Source organism: Panthera pardus, unplaced genomic scaffold (assembly GCF_024362965.1).
Source record: "Panthera pardus isolate Hobbes unplaced genomic scaffold, ASM2436296v1 HiC_scaffold_6, whole genome shotgun sequence".
Taxonomy (NCBI): Eukaryota; Metazoa; Chordata; class Mammalia; order Carnivora; family Felidae; genus Panthera; species Panthera pardus.
The window spans coordinates 112,029,123-112,043,503 of NW_026526991.1; the positions used below are offsets into that span (position 1 = coordinate 112,029,123).

At 35.8% G+C, this 14,381-nt stretch overlaps 1 long non-coding RNA gene across 1 annotated transcript; it reads left to right on the forward strand.

Moving 5' to 3' along the window:
* The first annotated feature begins 3,541 nt into the window (after positions 1 to 3,541).
* LOC128775089 (uncharacterized) lies at positions 3,542 to 12,397 on the forward strand. Its single transcript, XR_008419731.1, has 3 exons — positions 3,542 to 3,687; positions 3,796 to 3,888; positions 11,968 to 12,397. It is a non-coding gene; the product is annotated as an uncharacterized LOC128775089 (long non-coding RNA).
* Positions 12,398 to 14,381: the final 1,984 nt, after the last annotated feature.

Here is a 14,381-nt window from a genome sequence, read left to right on the forward strand (position 1 = left end):
CAAATACTTCTATGAGGAGTTATCAGGCCTTTATCCTGCCTAGAAAGATCTTGATATTCTTTTTAGATAAAAACAGTGATAATTTCTGGCTTTTTCAGGATAGTGATGGTGCATAACAGGATCTGCAATTTACAAAATTCCGGGGCACACATACTTTTATTTAAGAAAAGGTAGGAAATTACCTTAGAGACATATGTGAAATATGAATATTTTATCACACTTAGAAGACCTCAGCAAAATTCCAATATATGAAGAATATTCTTCACTTCCTCTTAGAGAACTTGTGGCACCCTCTGATGATAAATCTGAATCCCTCCTTAGATAATAATTTATCCCCTTTACAGAAATCTCTAGTCCAGGTAGTAGTAAGCTTTCCTCAACAACATCACATTCAAGCCAACTTTAGAAATGCTCCTTTAAAGTCCAGAAGCTTAATTTCTGGGCCAAATCTGTCCAGAATGGATCAGAATAGTACCCAACTGTCCACCAACCATAGAAATGAGAAATAAATGATAGTATATTCAAAAGCAAAATATTACACAGCAGTGAGTGTACTACAACTATGCAGCAGCACTGCATCTCACAAACATAACCAAATGTGAAAGTAGGCATCGTGTATGATTCTGTTCCTACACGATGTCTACTTTCATGTTCAAATATAGACAAAGCCAGTACATGGTGCTACAAGTCAGAATTGCAGTCACTTGTGGGGGAATAGCTAGAAGAGGGCATAAAGGGGGTTTCCAGAATTCTAACACTATTCTGTTTCTTGATCTGGGTCCTATCCATTCTGTAAAATTTCATCAAGCTATACACTTAAAATTTATATATTTTTACTGTGTATATTAAATTCAATCAATATATATTTATGCCTCAAAAGGCTCCTTGAGTGAAACACCACTGATCCTTAAGGAAGGATCCAGAAATTTTCAGGGAAAAAGGACCATTCTTAGGTCACTTTCTAACATCTTCAGGAAAGGTCAGGATTGTTTTAAGTCCCCTGGTTATGACAGTAGGCTTCTCTTCTGTCTCCACACCTGCTTACTCTGACTGACCTTAGCCCCATATATTTGAATCAGACCATGTGGGTACCATTTTGTGACTAGAGGATTTTTGGAGGTGAGTGAAACTCCATGTTTATACATATATTTTGAGAAGGCTGACTCTCCCCAAGTCAAATTTGCCAATTTTTTTTTAATGTTTATTTACTTTTGAGAGAGAGAGAGAGAGAGAGAGAGAGAGAGAGAGAATGAGCGGGGGAGGGGCAGAGAGAAAGGGAGACAGAATCCAAAGCAGGCTCCAGGGTCTGAGCCCCAATGAGGGGCTCGAACCCACAAACTGTGAGACCGTGACCTGAGCCAAAGTTAGACGCTTAACCTACCGAGCCACCCAGGTGCCCCAAATTTGTCAAAATTTAATTGAGAGCCTACTGAACATCAAGTCACATTCAAGGCCTGGAGACTACTCATGCTGAGGTGGGGAAATCCAGTCATGACAGGTAAACATCTCTAGAAAGTAGGAAAATTTAATGATCTTCTTGAAAATGTTGAATTTAAGATTTCAAAGATCCAGAACCAGAAATCTTGAGCTGATATCCCATTTCTCAGTCTTAAGTAGTAGATAGTTTTGAAAGCTCCCCATACCCAAAGTGGTTCTTTGCCCTTCAAAATGATGTGAGCCTGTAGCCACATTTAGAGCTATGGGACTTAAATTGGTAGGGGAAATTGGATTTTTGTTGCTTTGGAGAAGAGAGAAAAAGACAAATAAAATGTGTGTCTTTATGACTTACTTTTCCATAGGATTCAAAAGATGTTAATCCATAAATTTGTGAACTCCCCATTTGGCTCTCTGGGAACCAATCTAATCTTAAGGTAACATATATGTAACTATTCCCTATGCACAATGAAGATATGCAGCTATTGAATATATTCACAGCAGCATGTCCCTGGAATAGTTTCAGGTTGATGTCTGGCTCTGCTTATTCTTACCGTTATTATCAGCACACCTATTCATACCCCAAATCTTGCTCAACTGATTTAAAGACACTTTCTAACTTTTTTTCATTGCTTCTATGTCATCTTTGCAGTTTTTTTCCTTTTTTAATTATTTGTGAACACTCCTTAGTCTCAGCCCAATTCCTAAAACTGCCACAATATCCAACTAACAATTTTCATTTTTTCCTCATATATTTTTTCCAAAATACATCATAACAAGTTATCCAAGACTTTAACCAAGTTATATTCTTGCATTCTTGGCAACTGAATCATTGAAAGAATGAGTCTGATAATCATCCCCAATGACATTTTTATCAGGGCTTTCATAAAATAATCCCTATATTGGAGCAATTAATAGTTTATTTGAATTTTTCTTGAAAAACAAATTATATTTAGAATGGTTCTGTAATCTGTGTACTTTTCCTAAGAGACTCCTTCTAGGTCTTTCTTTGTTCATCTCGTGACCAATAATATCCACAAATATAACTACCACCTAAGCAACTCAGGTATTTTATAAGCCCATAAAAAGGTAAAAGAACCTTCAGAATGTGTGTATATTTTCAAAGTCATTAGATTAATCTAGAAGTATCATCTGAAGCAGAATTTTGTTTAGGAATCAGGATGTGTAATTTTTAACACCGAGAACATATGCTCTCCTTTTTTCTTCCCCTCTTTATTTCTCCACTACTGTGATTCTTCCCTTCATTTGAACAGCTTCTAAGCTCTTTATTCTAAGATTGTGCCCTGTTTTTGCTTTTCTTTATTAATCTTACTACTCAAAATCTGAAAGTAGGATTCAGTAAACTTTCTAGTGAAACCAAAGGGGACGTTTGTCAAACTTGGCACCCTCTGGTTTAAGGTCTGTATCATGCCGCTGATACTTATAGTTTCCAACCTCTGTTGGCTCCTTTACAATCTAATGCCCTGTAGTCTCTACTTACTTTCTGGCATAGGAAATCTCTCCTCTTTCCTTACAGATAACATGGTAAATGGTTTTGAAGCTTTTTCAAATGAGGAAAGTGATGGCACTAAAAGTTGCATTGATCGTATACTATTTTATAGTTTATGAGATAGTTTACGGGATTGTTAGAAATAAATGACAGGCCTCCTAATTCCCAATCCCTATGTCTGGAAAGAATTTAATACTATTGTCTTACTCTCATTTTACTTAGTTTTAAGATTATCATCTATTAATAATAAGTGTAACTGTTCTCCCATTAATGATGGCAATATAAAGTCTTCCTTCCAAATAATTTATTTAAGTAAAAATGCCATTACATTAAAGAAACTTTAAATAAATAATAGCAAAGGTGATATGAGGATATGGCAAAAATCGTGAAAATCAAATGACTAAAGTTTGGGAACCATCACTATTTGGGAAACTATTTGGGAAACTATAAAGACTGATGTAGAATGATGGCAGGGCAACCGAAAGTCAAATGTCATTTACTCTGTTCTCTAGATGGTACTTAATGATTCCCGTGCTCTCTTATGACATCAGTTGAGGTCATAATGGCAAGAGACAATCCCAGGCTTTCCGCTTGCCTGACTCCAGCCAATAGCTGACTGGCAATTAGAGAAGCAATCCTATCACACGTTTGGAATAGTCAGAAAATGTGCTGATAGGAGCCAATCAGAGCGACAATCTTCAGGCCCTATAAAAAACATAAAACTGACCCAAGAAAAGAAATAGGTAAGTTGGCCAGTATCAGGGAGCATAGATTTGCATGCTACCTCACCTCTGGGGCACCAGTCTCTGATTTTTTTTTTTTTTTTTTTTTTTTTTTTTGGCTCTTTCTAGAAACTAGATGTGAATCCTGGGCAAGTGTACAACAGTGACAGAAAGAGCACTATGCTCTGGGTAACCCTAAAAGTTTACTAAGGACACTGTAAGGTGGGAACCATCTTTGCTTGGTATTTATGGTATTTCTATTATAGCAAATATTCTTTTTAGCTAAAAAATGATAAACATCTTGTTTAAGTGGCAAGTAGTTGGGATGGAAGTTTTGTTTTTGGCAAAGCCATAAGTGGGGGGGACAGGGCTAGGGAGACTGACACAAAGATCTTGCCCTAAACCCTTACAGGGGGACAGAAGTTAGAAGAGGAAGCTCATGCTTTTGTTTAAGAAAAATTTATAGGAACAAAAATTATAACAATATTTATTAACTTTAGGAAAATTTTAAAACTTTTATAAGCTTCAATGTCTTCATCTGAAAATAAAGAGAGCAATAACATACCTCATACTAATTATTGTGCAGATTACATGAGATAATGAATATAAATCACCAGGTCACACTAATGCTCCATAAATGTGACTTCTCCACGAAGGCAAAAGAACTGAGGTCAAGATCTGAATCTTACCAGTTATGTAACCATGGGTCAGTTTATTTATTTATGACTCAAAATTTTCCAAAATGTATATGAGGCAGATTATAAAAATTCCAAATAACAAAATAGTATACATAAAATTTCAGAATCAGGGAAAATATAAATTGGAATGGAAAACCAAGTGAAAAGAAAAAATATAACATATATGTTCAGACCATTAAGTCTTTTAACAAGTACTAATGTGTACTAAAGTATAAAGTTAGCTCTGGGCTTCCTAGCAACCCGAAAGAAGATGGGAAAATGTTTGAACAAAATATCCCTTCATTCTCCATGGGGAAGAAAAATATCAAATGCTCATGACAAACGTGTTTTCGAAGCTTTAGTCTCCTCATCCTTAAAATAATAAAAAATATTATCTAGCTTTCAGGTTAGATGTTGAAGACTAAGTGGAATAATGTATATGAAAAAGTACTTTTAAACTTAATGTGCTATATAAATGTTATTTATTATTCCATATACTTTATCTAATAGAGCAGGCTTCTCACACTTTGGGATCTTCTCTTAAGTTACTGAGCTAAATTACTTTTACCATAGGAATATCTAGCATCTCCAGGTACTATTCTAATTATTTACATGTATTCAATTCCTCTTGACAATAATAGTAGCTGATATTTTATTATCCCAAATCAGATGAAGAAATTGGGACACAGAGAGGTTAAGTAACATTCCCAAGATTACTCTGCTAGTATGTGGCAGTGGTAACATGAATACCCAGGAAATTTGGCATCTCAATACATGATTTTAACCATACTTGTACACAGTTACAACTAGGTATAAATTCCTTATACTCACAGGGCTTATGTAACTATAAAGAATACCCATCTATAAATTGAATATAAACCAACCAATAAAACCAATAAGTTTTAAATTAAAGGTCTTAATGTGATGTGACAGAAGATAATTGTTTTCCCCATAACTACTAGTAGCATGAATTTGATGAATTTGGTCAGGTTAAAACCAGGTAGTGCAAGACTACATTACCTCATCACTGTTTTTCATCCAAATTACTGTAAACCATTGTTCATATAGCTTATAGTGATATTATGTCTTTACTTGATATAAACACATCATTTACATATTAAGTCTGCTTTGGTTCTTTTCTCATTAGTTCCCTGATTAAAGTAGAATTGCTTGGTGCTAACTCAATTATAAAAACAGACTAAAATTGCAGAGTAGCACTTGGCCGTAGGGAGGTCATTCAGATGATGCACAATATGCTTCTTACTTTTAAATTATTGTTTAAATGAAAATTAAAAATTTTTAAATTCTCACGGAGAGCTCAGAGATACCAGTTTGAGAAATCCCACCAGAGACTATTCTTTAAAAAGCAGGTGACCAGACGATCTCTTTGTAATTTGATGTGCAACCCTATCCCACTCTGTTGCCAGAGAGGAAGAACTGAGCACCACCTCCTGCCAGTAAGAGAAGAAAGTCTCTAAGCAATGTCTATACTCCTCCAAGTTTCCACCTCTTTCTATCATGTACCCAGGGCTCCTTGGGGCATCTTGAGGTGGCGAGTCCAGCTAGTCTGAGTCCTATCAGAAAAGAGGGAGACTTTAGGGAGATTTGGCTACAATAAACCTGTTCTGATGGTACCAAGTGCCACATGCTAGCCCTAGTGGCCTCAGACTGACAAGGGGCTCTTTCGGGATTCTTTCAGCAATAGCCAAGTCCCAAGACCATGCTCAACTTGAATTCCAAGCCAAAAGGGTCTCAGTTCTCAATGAACAGTTCAGGCCCAGGGTGAAAGCAGATCCAGAAGCACTGCTTCAGGATCAGTTCAAAATAGATAGGAATTTAGCCTTGTTTCCTATTGTAAGTATTCTTCAAATTATGTTTTGCAAACTTACGTTTGATGTATTGGTTTCCAAATATGCACAATGGACACAGCATACTGATGTGAAGATACAAATAGTTTTAAGATGTCTGTTACTGAGGATTGCATATTAAAGACTTCTTTGAGGACAGCAAAAATGTTGCAATAATCTCTACAGAGAAGCAAAGACAAGAGTCCAGCATGCCAGTGTCTGGCTTAAAATTACCATGAAATAAAGAGCCAATAGCACGGATCTTTACTAGCAGTTCTGAGAATGAAGCCTGGACCCTAAAATAGAGTGACTAACTCAATCTCATGATGACTGAAACCTGATCTTGGCCTCATCAACATTTTACACTAACTCCTGGATAAGCAATCGCTTTAAAGAACCCCCAGTAAGGATAAATAACACCCATCTGGCATTTTCTTTTGCTAGGTGAAAAATGATAAGAGGTAAATGATAAACGATAGTAAGTCTGAAAATAAGGAAGGTCGTATCAACAACTTATCATATATAGAATAAGGTAGCAAACAGTTGGCTGCCACCAGGGCTGTAGGCTTATTTATAAAAAGTTGATCTAAAATGACCATATTTTCTGATTTTCCCTGTATAATCCAGGCTGTTGTACCAGTACAGTTATTAATAGCGCCATTTTCACTCTTGAAAATTTCTCAATTTTACTACAAATTATCTAGTCACCCTAGTCACCCTATCTATGACACCATCCCATGTTATTTTATACTCCGCCTCCCCTTCTGATCCTCTTCTCCCTCATCCCCTAGGAATCCCTTATCATCGTCTTTACTCATTGACCATCTTTCCCTGTTTTCCAAGTGTTTCATCCTCCAAAGTTACCCCTCTATTCAGTATTCACTCCCATGTAACCCAAATTCATTCAACTCAAATGATCCTGGGAAATGATTAGAAAGCAAGCAATGTGGTTATTACATGGAAAGGAGTTTGTGCTATCTGTGATTTTACAAATAATTTAGAACTATAGAATGGGGGGACAGTTATCTAATGCCTCTTGAAAATCTCTGCCACTTGTCAAAGTAGGGTGCAATTGTGTTAATTATGTAATCACTTCTGTCTGAGTTATTTTTGTGACTGCTATTATATATACACTTGTTCAGTTATATAATAGGGATCGCTGACTTGGCACCCTTTATTCTGAAAGTTTGCCAACACAAAAAGAAGTACAAGGAAAGACATTAGAAAGAGATCCAAAGAAGCAGGATTATATTCTTTATTACACATTTCCATATTTTCCAAGTGGCTTGAATTAAGTTTATATTACTTTTCACCATCTGGAAGGAAAAATGAATATAATAGAGGAGAATAATATGTAAGAAAAGAGTAAAGATCACTTAGGCCACTACTTATTCTTATCAACAAGAAAATATGAAAGCTAGCTTTGACATTGGATAATTGTCAGCTGGTTACAAACACATGTGTTTATATCACATATAAAATAAAGCTTCTTTCAGTGGTCAAAAAGTTAAAGTGAATCATCACACCAGCAATCCAGCTTTGCAAGAACTGCCTCTCTTTTATTAGTTACCCTTAACTGGCAAGATAAAGCCCCGCCCACCCCCCCACCCCCCCCACCCCCCCACTGCTTCCCACTGTGTGCCATAGCAAGGTGTTAACCAAGACAGACAGGAATAAGTCTTGTAAAAGCACATTTTTAAGGGGTGCTATTTCTTTGCACCACCTACTTTGAGCACCAGAATTTTTACTGCAATTGTCAGTTGAGGGCTATTCAAATTCCCAAATTCTAACTTATAACAATGCCTAAAGTGTTCTTTTAATGCAGAACAAATTCATTACAAATAACTGACCTAAATATTAAAATACAGTAACCACCTATGCAGATTCCTTCATTAAAATCAACCCCCATTCCCCCCACCCTAAGAAATTATAAGAAGCCTTAGCTAGATTTAGCTAGATATAGCTAGGGAAATTATTTACAATTTGATCCTGTTAAACTCTTCTTCCTTTGTCATCCTAGACCTGAATTATTTACTGACTTTTTCTTCCCAATAATAATTCATGTTCTATAACAGTAAATGATCTTTCTTGTATGGAAGCTTTAATGATTTCTCACAGAAAATTTTCATCTCTTTTTCTATAATTATTCAATCTCATACTTTAAGCAAGAAGCACCAAACGTGCTTCTGTTGCTGTGGTTATTCCAATTCCTCTTTGACCTCAAATCTACACAAGGGTTAAATTTTAAACAGGATAGTCTCTGTCAGTATACGATTTTTTTCATCACCAATTTGCAGGTGGGAGTGGTGGGGGTCATGGAGGGAAATATGTTCTATTTTTTTTAATAGCACAAAGAATAACTTTCATATTGAATACTAGAAGAAAAATTCCTCTTTTTCATATTTTTACTATGATACTTCCCATAGCATACTACAATACAAGAAAACTCCAAGCTAGGGTCTAGGTTTACTGTTTTAACCATTTCGTGTCCACAGGTCCATAACAGGTCAGTTACCACAGAGTCTTGAATTCTGATAAGCCATAGAGGAATGAGACGTTTGAGTAACAGCTGAGGTCACCCAAGATTTAGGGTTCAGAGGATGAAAATGGCTGCTGCTGGTGGAGGCATGCATATAGCTGTCAAGAATATAAGAAAAAGAATGTTGAGAGAGTGAATAGTGTTGGAATATGCAGTTCTAGAATACTTGCCAGCAACATGATTAAAGGAAAACATAAATATAGGAGAACCATTTTTTAATAAGAGAAATGAGTAGTTGTCTTAGGCACTTAGAACAGAGGTTATTGAATATTTTTTAAAGAATTATATCTTTCATCTTGTTCCTCACCATGTCTATTGCAAATTATCAGATCCCATCACTCTGTAATAATTAAAATAGCTTTCTTTTATTAAGAAATAACATGCATACAATATAATAGATTTAATGTACTAATCAAAGTATAGCTCAAGAATTTTTGCATATATGTGTACACATATGACATACATATATACATACAAATATGCATATCTTATATCTATGTAACCAAATGTAACCAAAACCCAGATTATAAAGTCCCCTTCTCAGCCTAGAATTATACAGCAATTTAAAAGTAACTGATTTTAACAGAGAAAATAATTTGAAGATCACTCACACTGATTGTACTAGAAAATGCATTAGTTATGAAGAAGAGACCCCATAAAACAGTGCTTTTAGACAAATTAGTGGTTTTCTATTTCCCTTATGTGAAAAAAGAAAATCCAGATGGAATGAAGGCTCCACAGAACCTAATGTTCTTCCTTCTATGCAGCTACCCCTAGCCATGAGCCATCCTCTTGGCTGTCACAGAGCTCCTGACTCCACCTAGGTGTGGTGACCACATTCCAAGCAGGAAGAAAGGTGAAGGTGAAGAGCAAAGGGCCCTGCCTGCTGAGTCAGGCCCCTATCAATGCTTTCTCAGAAACTCCACCAAATCACTTCTGCCTAAATCTCACTGTTTAAAACTGTGTGGCAAATAGTTTGGGGGGTAGCAAACCCAAAACAAAATTAGAATCTTTCTTTCTTTATTAGTAAGAAAGAAAGAGGGGCTGGATACTGGCTAGCCAACAGTCCCAGCCACACCAATGGTCACAAACTCCTCCCATGAATGACCTTTCTTGAAAATGCCACTGTGCTTAGATACATGCAATCTAAAATCATCCCACAATGGGTAATGAGTTCTGAAGTAAAACTCCTATAATCTCTGCCACAGATATAAAATTAAAACATTTGGAAAAGACTGGTGAGGTACTGCTTCAAAATATGTTTCCTAGAAAAGAATCATAACATTTCACTATTCTTAAGAAGGAAAATACAGGAAAAATATTAAAGGGTAAAATTAAAAGAATTTGTTTAAGACCACACAAATAACTAAAGAAATTTGATAACATGGTGCACATTAATTCATTATGGTCCACAAATGGAAGTTTGGCCATTTCCAAATTGTAACTCTTTTCATGATCATTTGGATTATGAGCTTTGATTTAAACTAAGAATGATTTTTTTTTAAAGAAACTGAATGGACTAGCATCTTCAGATGCACAGTCTCTTAACCACAATTATGAATTCCCAAAATTTGAAAACTAAAAACTTTTTTGCAAGTTGCAGTATCTGTTTGGTGACAAAAGCTGACTTGACTGATATGGGGCTACTTATAGTCTTTATTTACCCCCATTTAGTGTGATTGGTCATATATTTTATTATTATATTTGGTTATGGAATGCTGCATCGTATTACTGCTTTAAAATTATGGTAGTTCCCTCTCATCCATGGGCGATACATTCCAAGACCCGTAAGGGATGCCCAAAACCTCAAACAGTACCAAACCCTATGTATACTGTTTTTTTCCTACACATAAATACCTTTGATAAAATCTAATTTGTAATTTAGGTACAGTAAGAGATTGACAATAACTAATAGTAAAATTATAACAATATACTATAATAAAAGTTATGCGAATTTTGTGTCTCTCTCAAAACATCTTACTCTACTGTACTCACCCTTCTTGTTGTGGTGATGTGAGCTGATAAAATGCTACATCATGAGATGAAGTGAGGGGCATGATGCCGGCATTGTGACAGAGCATCAGCCAACTATTGACCTTCTTACAACTGGTCAGGAGGAGGATCATCTGGTTCCTGTGGAGGGTTGGCCATGGGTAACTGAAACTGCAAAAAGCAAAACTGTGGATAAGGGGGACTACTATGGTTTAAAACTCTGAATTCCAAACCATGTTTTCCTTCACCTCACAGTTTTAAGAGGTAAAGGTCTTAAAAACTGCATTACCTAATTGGTTCACAATTTGATTTGTTTAGAGATTCCTATTACTATCAAAGCTCATTCGAGGAATTACACATCATTGCTTTTAAATATTTTCTAAGTCTTGGAATCTAAGAAGTCGAACACATTTATTTCTGCCCAAGTGTACATAGCATTTTGGTTCAGTAACAAACAGTAAATTCAAAAAGGATAACTTTTTATTACTATTGTATTAGTTAAATTCTAGCTTTATAATAATGCTTTGGCTCATTTGTTTAATGTTTATTTATTTTTGAGAGAGAGACAGAGACAGAGTGTAAGCAGGGAAGGGGCAGAGAGAGAGGGAGACACAGAATCTGAAGTAGGCTCCAGGCTCTGAGCTGTCAGCACAGAGCCCAACGTGGGGTTGAACCATGAGACCATGATCTGAGCTGAAGTCGGACACTTAACCAACTGAGCCACCCAGGCACCCCTAGCTCATTTGTTTAAAAAAAAAAAAAAGTGTTAATTGAGCTTTGTGCAACTGATAAGAAATATAAGGTTTTTTGAATAAAAATATACCAAAATCAAACTTGAAAAGAAGCAGAAAATGAGGCAAATGGTTGCCTGAATTCTTCCTTTTCATTTTACTGGTAATATGTATGATCTTAGATATTTGTTTCTTATTCATATGTATTTATGAACTGAGTCATGGTCAATGGCTATAGTGATGCAGGCAAAATGTAGATTTTTAAAATATAATACCAAAACACTGTGATGCAGCTGTGTAAATTCACAATTTGCATGGAGTTTAGGTTTTTTCCTCCACTTCACCACAGCTTCTCTGGATCTCATCGTCACTAAAACTTCCAAAATCTCAAATTCCAACTTTCTACTCTCTGGATATAATTCACTTAGATATGGAACTCCTTTCTGTAGCTTACAAACCTCTGCAGAGACTAATTTCTGACCTCATCTGATGTCATTTTCCCTTTCTCTCAATAGGCTGCACAGACATTGGCCTCATTTTACTTCCTGGAATACTTCAAGCTCCATTCTGCCTCAGGGCATTAGCACATGTTGTAACCTCCTTCTGGTCTGCTATTTTTCATGTATTTTTCAAGTTTGGCTCCTTCTCATCCTTTAAGTCTAGTTTCAATGTCACCTTCTTAGAAACAATTTCTTTTAACACCTTATCTGTGTGTTGCCCTCCCTGTTACTAAGACTGCACTCTATGTCTTTAATAGCACTTACAATTTACAATTACATATTTATTTGCTTGCTTTCTTCTGTCTCCCCACTAGACTATGAACTCTTTGAAGGAGATGGTAAACTGTCTCTTGTTCATTAATATATATGTAGCACCAAGCATCACATCTGGCACATTCCAAGCTCTGAAGAACTATTTGAATAAACATGAGAATTATTTATCCTATGTCTTTCAGTAATTTTTTCTAAACATCTCACTCTACATTTTACCTTTGCCCAAGCAAAAGATGTCCAAATCTTGTGTATCATGAATGTTGGCTCAAAAACTCTGAAGAAAATTCTCCCATAAGAAAATATATAATTAGAAATATTAGAAGATTCTAATTTATAGATAATAAAGTATATACACACATGCACATCTACATATGTATATATGAATGTACATATATAATTATATATGTGGATGTGTGTGCATATAAAGGAGTGGTGGAAAGGATGGGAGAGAAAAGAACTAGACTAAGATCGTGGAGAGACAAAAGGACACAGTGAAAACGGCCTCTAGAAAATTGTTTCTATTGGAAAGAAAAGTGCTTAAAAATTACTCAAGAATGTTAGTCTACTCTGTTCATTAGATAGCTTTTTAAGGATGTTTTCCTGACTATAATCAAATAAATATCACAGAATTTTATTGTCATCAGGTCACTATTGATGAGATTACAAAATAATCTCTTTACCGCAGTCGTTCATTAAATATATTTGCATCCAAGTCTTTCGTCATCTACTCCAGTTGAAGGAGAGCAGGGACAATAGACATAGCCCAGAGAAGGGATCTAGTTAGGTTCTATCTAAATTGGCCTAGGACCCATGCCTGTAGGTGTCTGTCTGGCAAAAGCAAATGAATGCATGGTAAGCCGTACCTCCTGGTTTACCGTGGACAGTCCCTGTTTATTCCAATCATCATATAGTTAATAATATGTCCCCTTTCACTCTCAAGTGTCCTGATTAAAATGATGAATTATATAGTCACCTTAGCTATCGCTCCTTAAGAATGTTACCTATTAAATGCCAGGCAGGGAAAGGGATGCCAGACCAACAGGTATGTGCACAGGGGGAAAGGGATCCTGAAGAACTAGGCAATTCCTCACCCCTTTTCTTCATCCAGTTCCTTTAAACATTGCTCTATCCTTGGCTCATTAGAAGTTTAGCTGGAGAAGAATTTTGAATGTGTTCAATTAACAAATATGCAGTATTAGACACATTTCGATATTTGCTGGCTTTTTGACTTTACATTTACAATCATCATGTTGCATTCATTTTGTATTAATTTTTTTTTAAGTCTCAGACTTCATTTTTATTTAAAAGTCCAATTGGAACCACCAAATACCTGACTCAGCTCACAACTAGAGACAGAGCATCAAATTTCCCAGCCCACTTAATTTGAAAGCTTGCCAAGATAGGTGAAAGACCTTATAAATATGTAAAGCAGGAAGTTCAAATTACAGTCAAGTAAATCTCTAGTGATTGATGTTCTTTTCAAAACAATTAAAAAAAAAAACTCATAAAAGCAGCACATTTCTAAGACCCCCTTACCAGAGGTTTCACCAGAGTTCAGACTGGACAATGTACTTTTAGTACTCTATTTATTTTGGATTTTTACCACTTCCTGGAGGCCGGGAGGAGGCACAGTGGGAGGATCCAAAAAAACTCAGTACCACAGCCATTTTGTTTGTAAGGCAGAGTGGTAGAATTCTGTCAGCCAGTAAAGGTTTTTGAAACAGAATTTTTAAGGAGGAAAAAAAAAAAAGTATGTCTATTGTTTTAAATTTAACCACTAAAATCGTTTTATTTTTATTCTTTGCACAAATGGTAGTTATTGCAGCTAACGAGTTCTATTTTTACAAGGAATTAAATCTCTCTAAGCTACAGGAGTCGTGAATTTTGTTCAAGGAGGACTGCCTTCTTTAGGTACCTATGATGTGAAATCAACAATGTTTTGATGGAAATAGTTTTTTTTTTTTAATGGCCATATTTGTATCCAAATTACATATCCACGTTTGCGAAGTGATCAACGATTTGCTTAAGAAATGCGTTATATTCCGTTAAAACCCCCATACAGGAAATAAGAGGGTTCCTTAAGACGTTAAAAGGGCATTTTCCTGAGCTTACAGGCAGTCGTGGGTGCTATTGTTTTGCAGTGTCACTTAATAGCG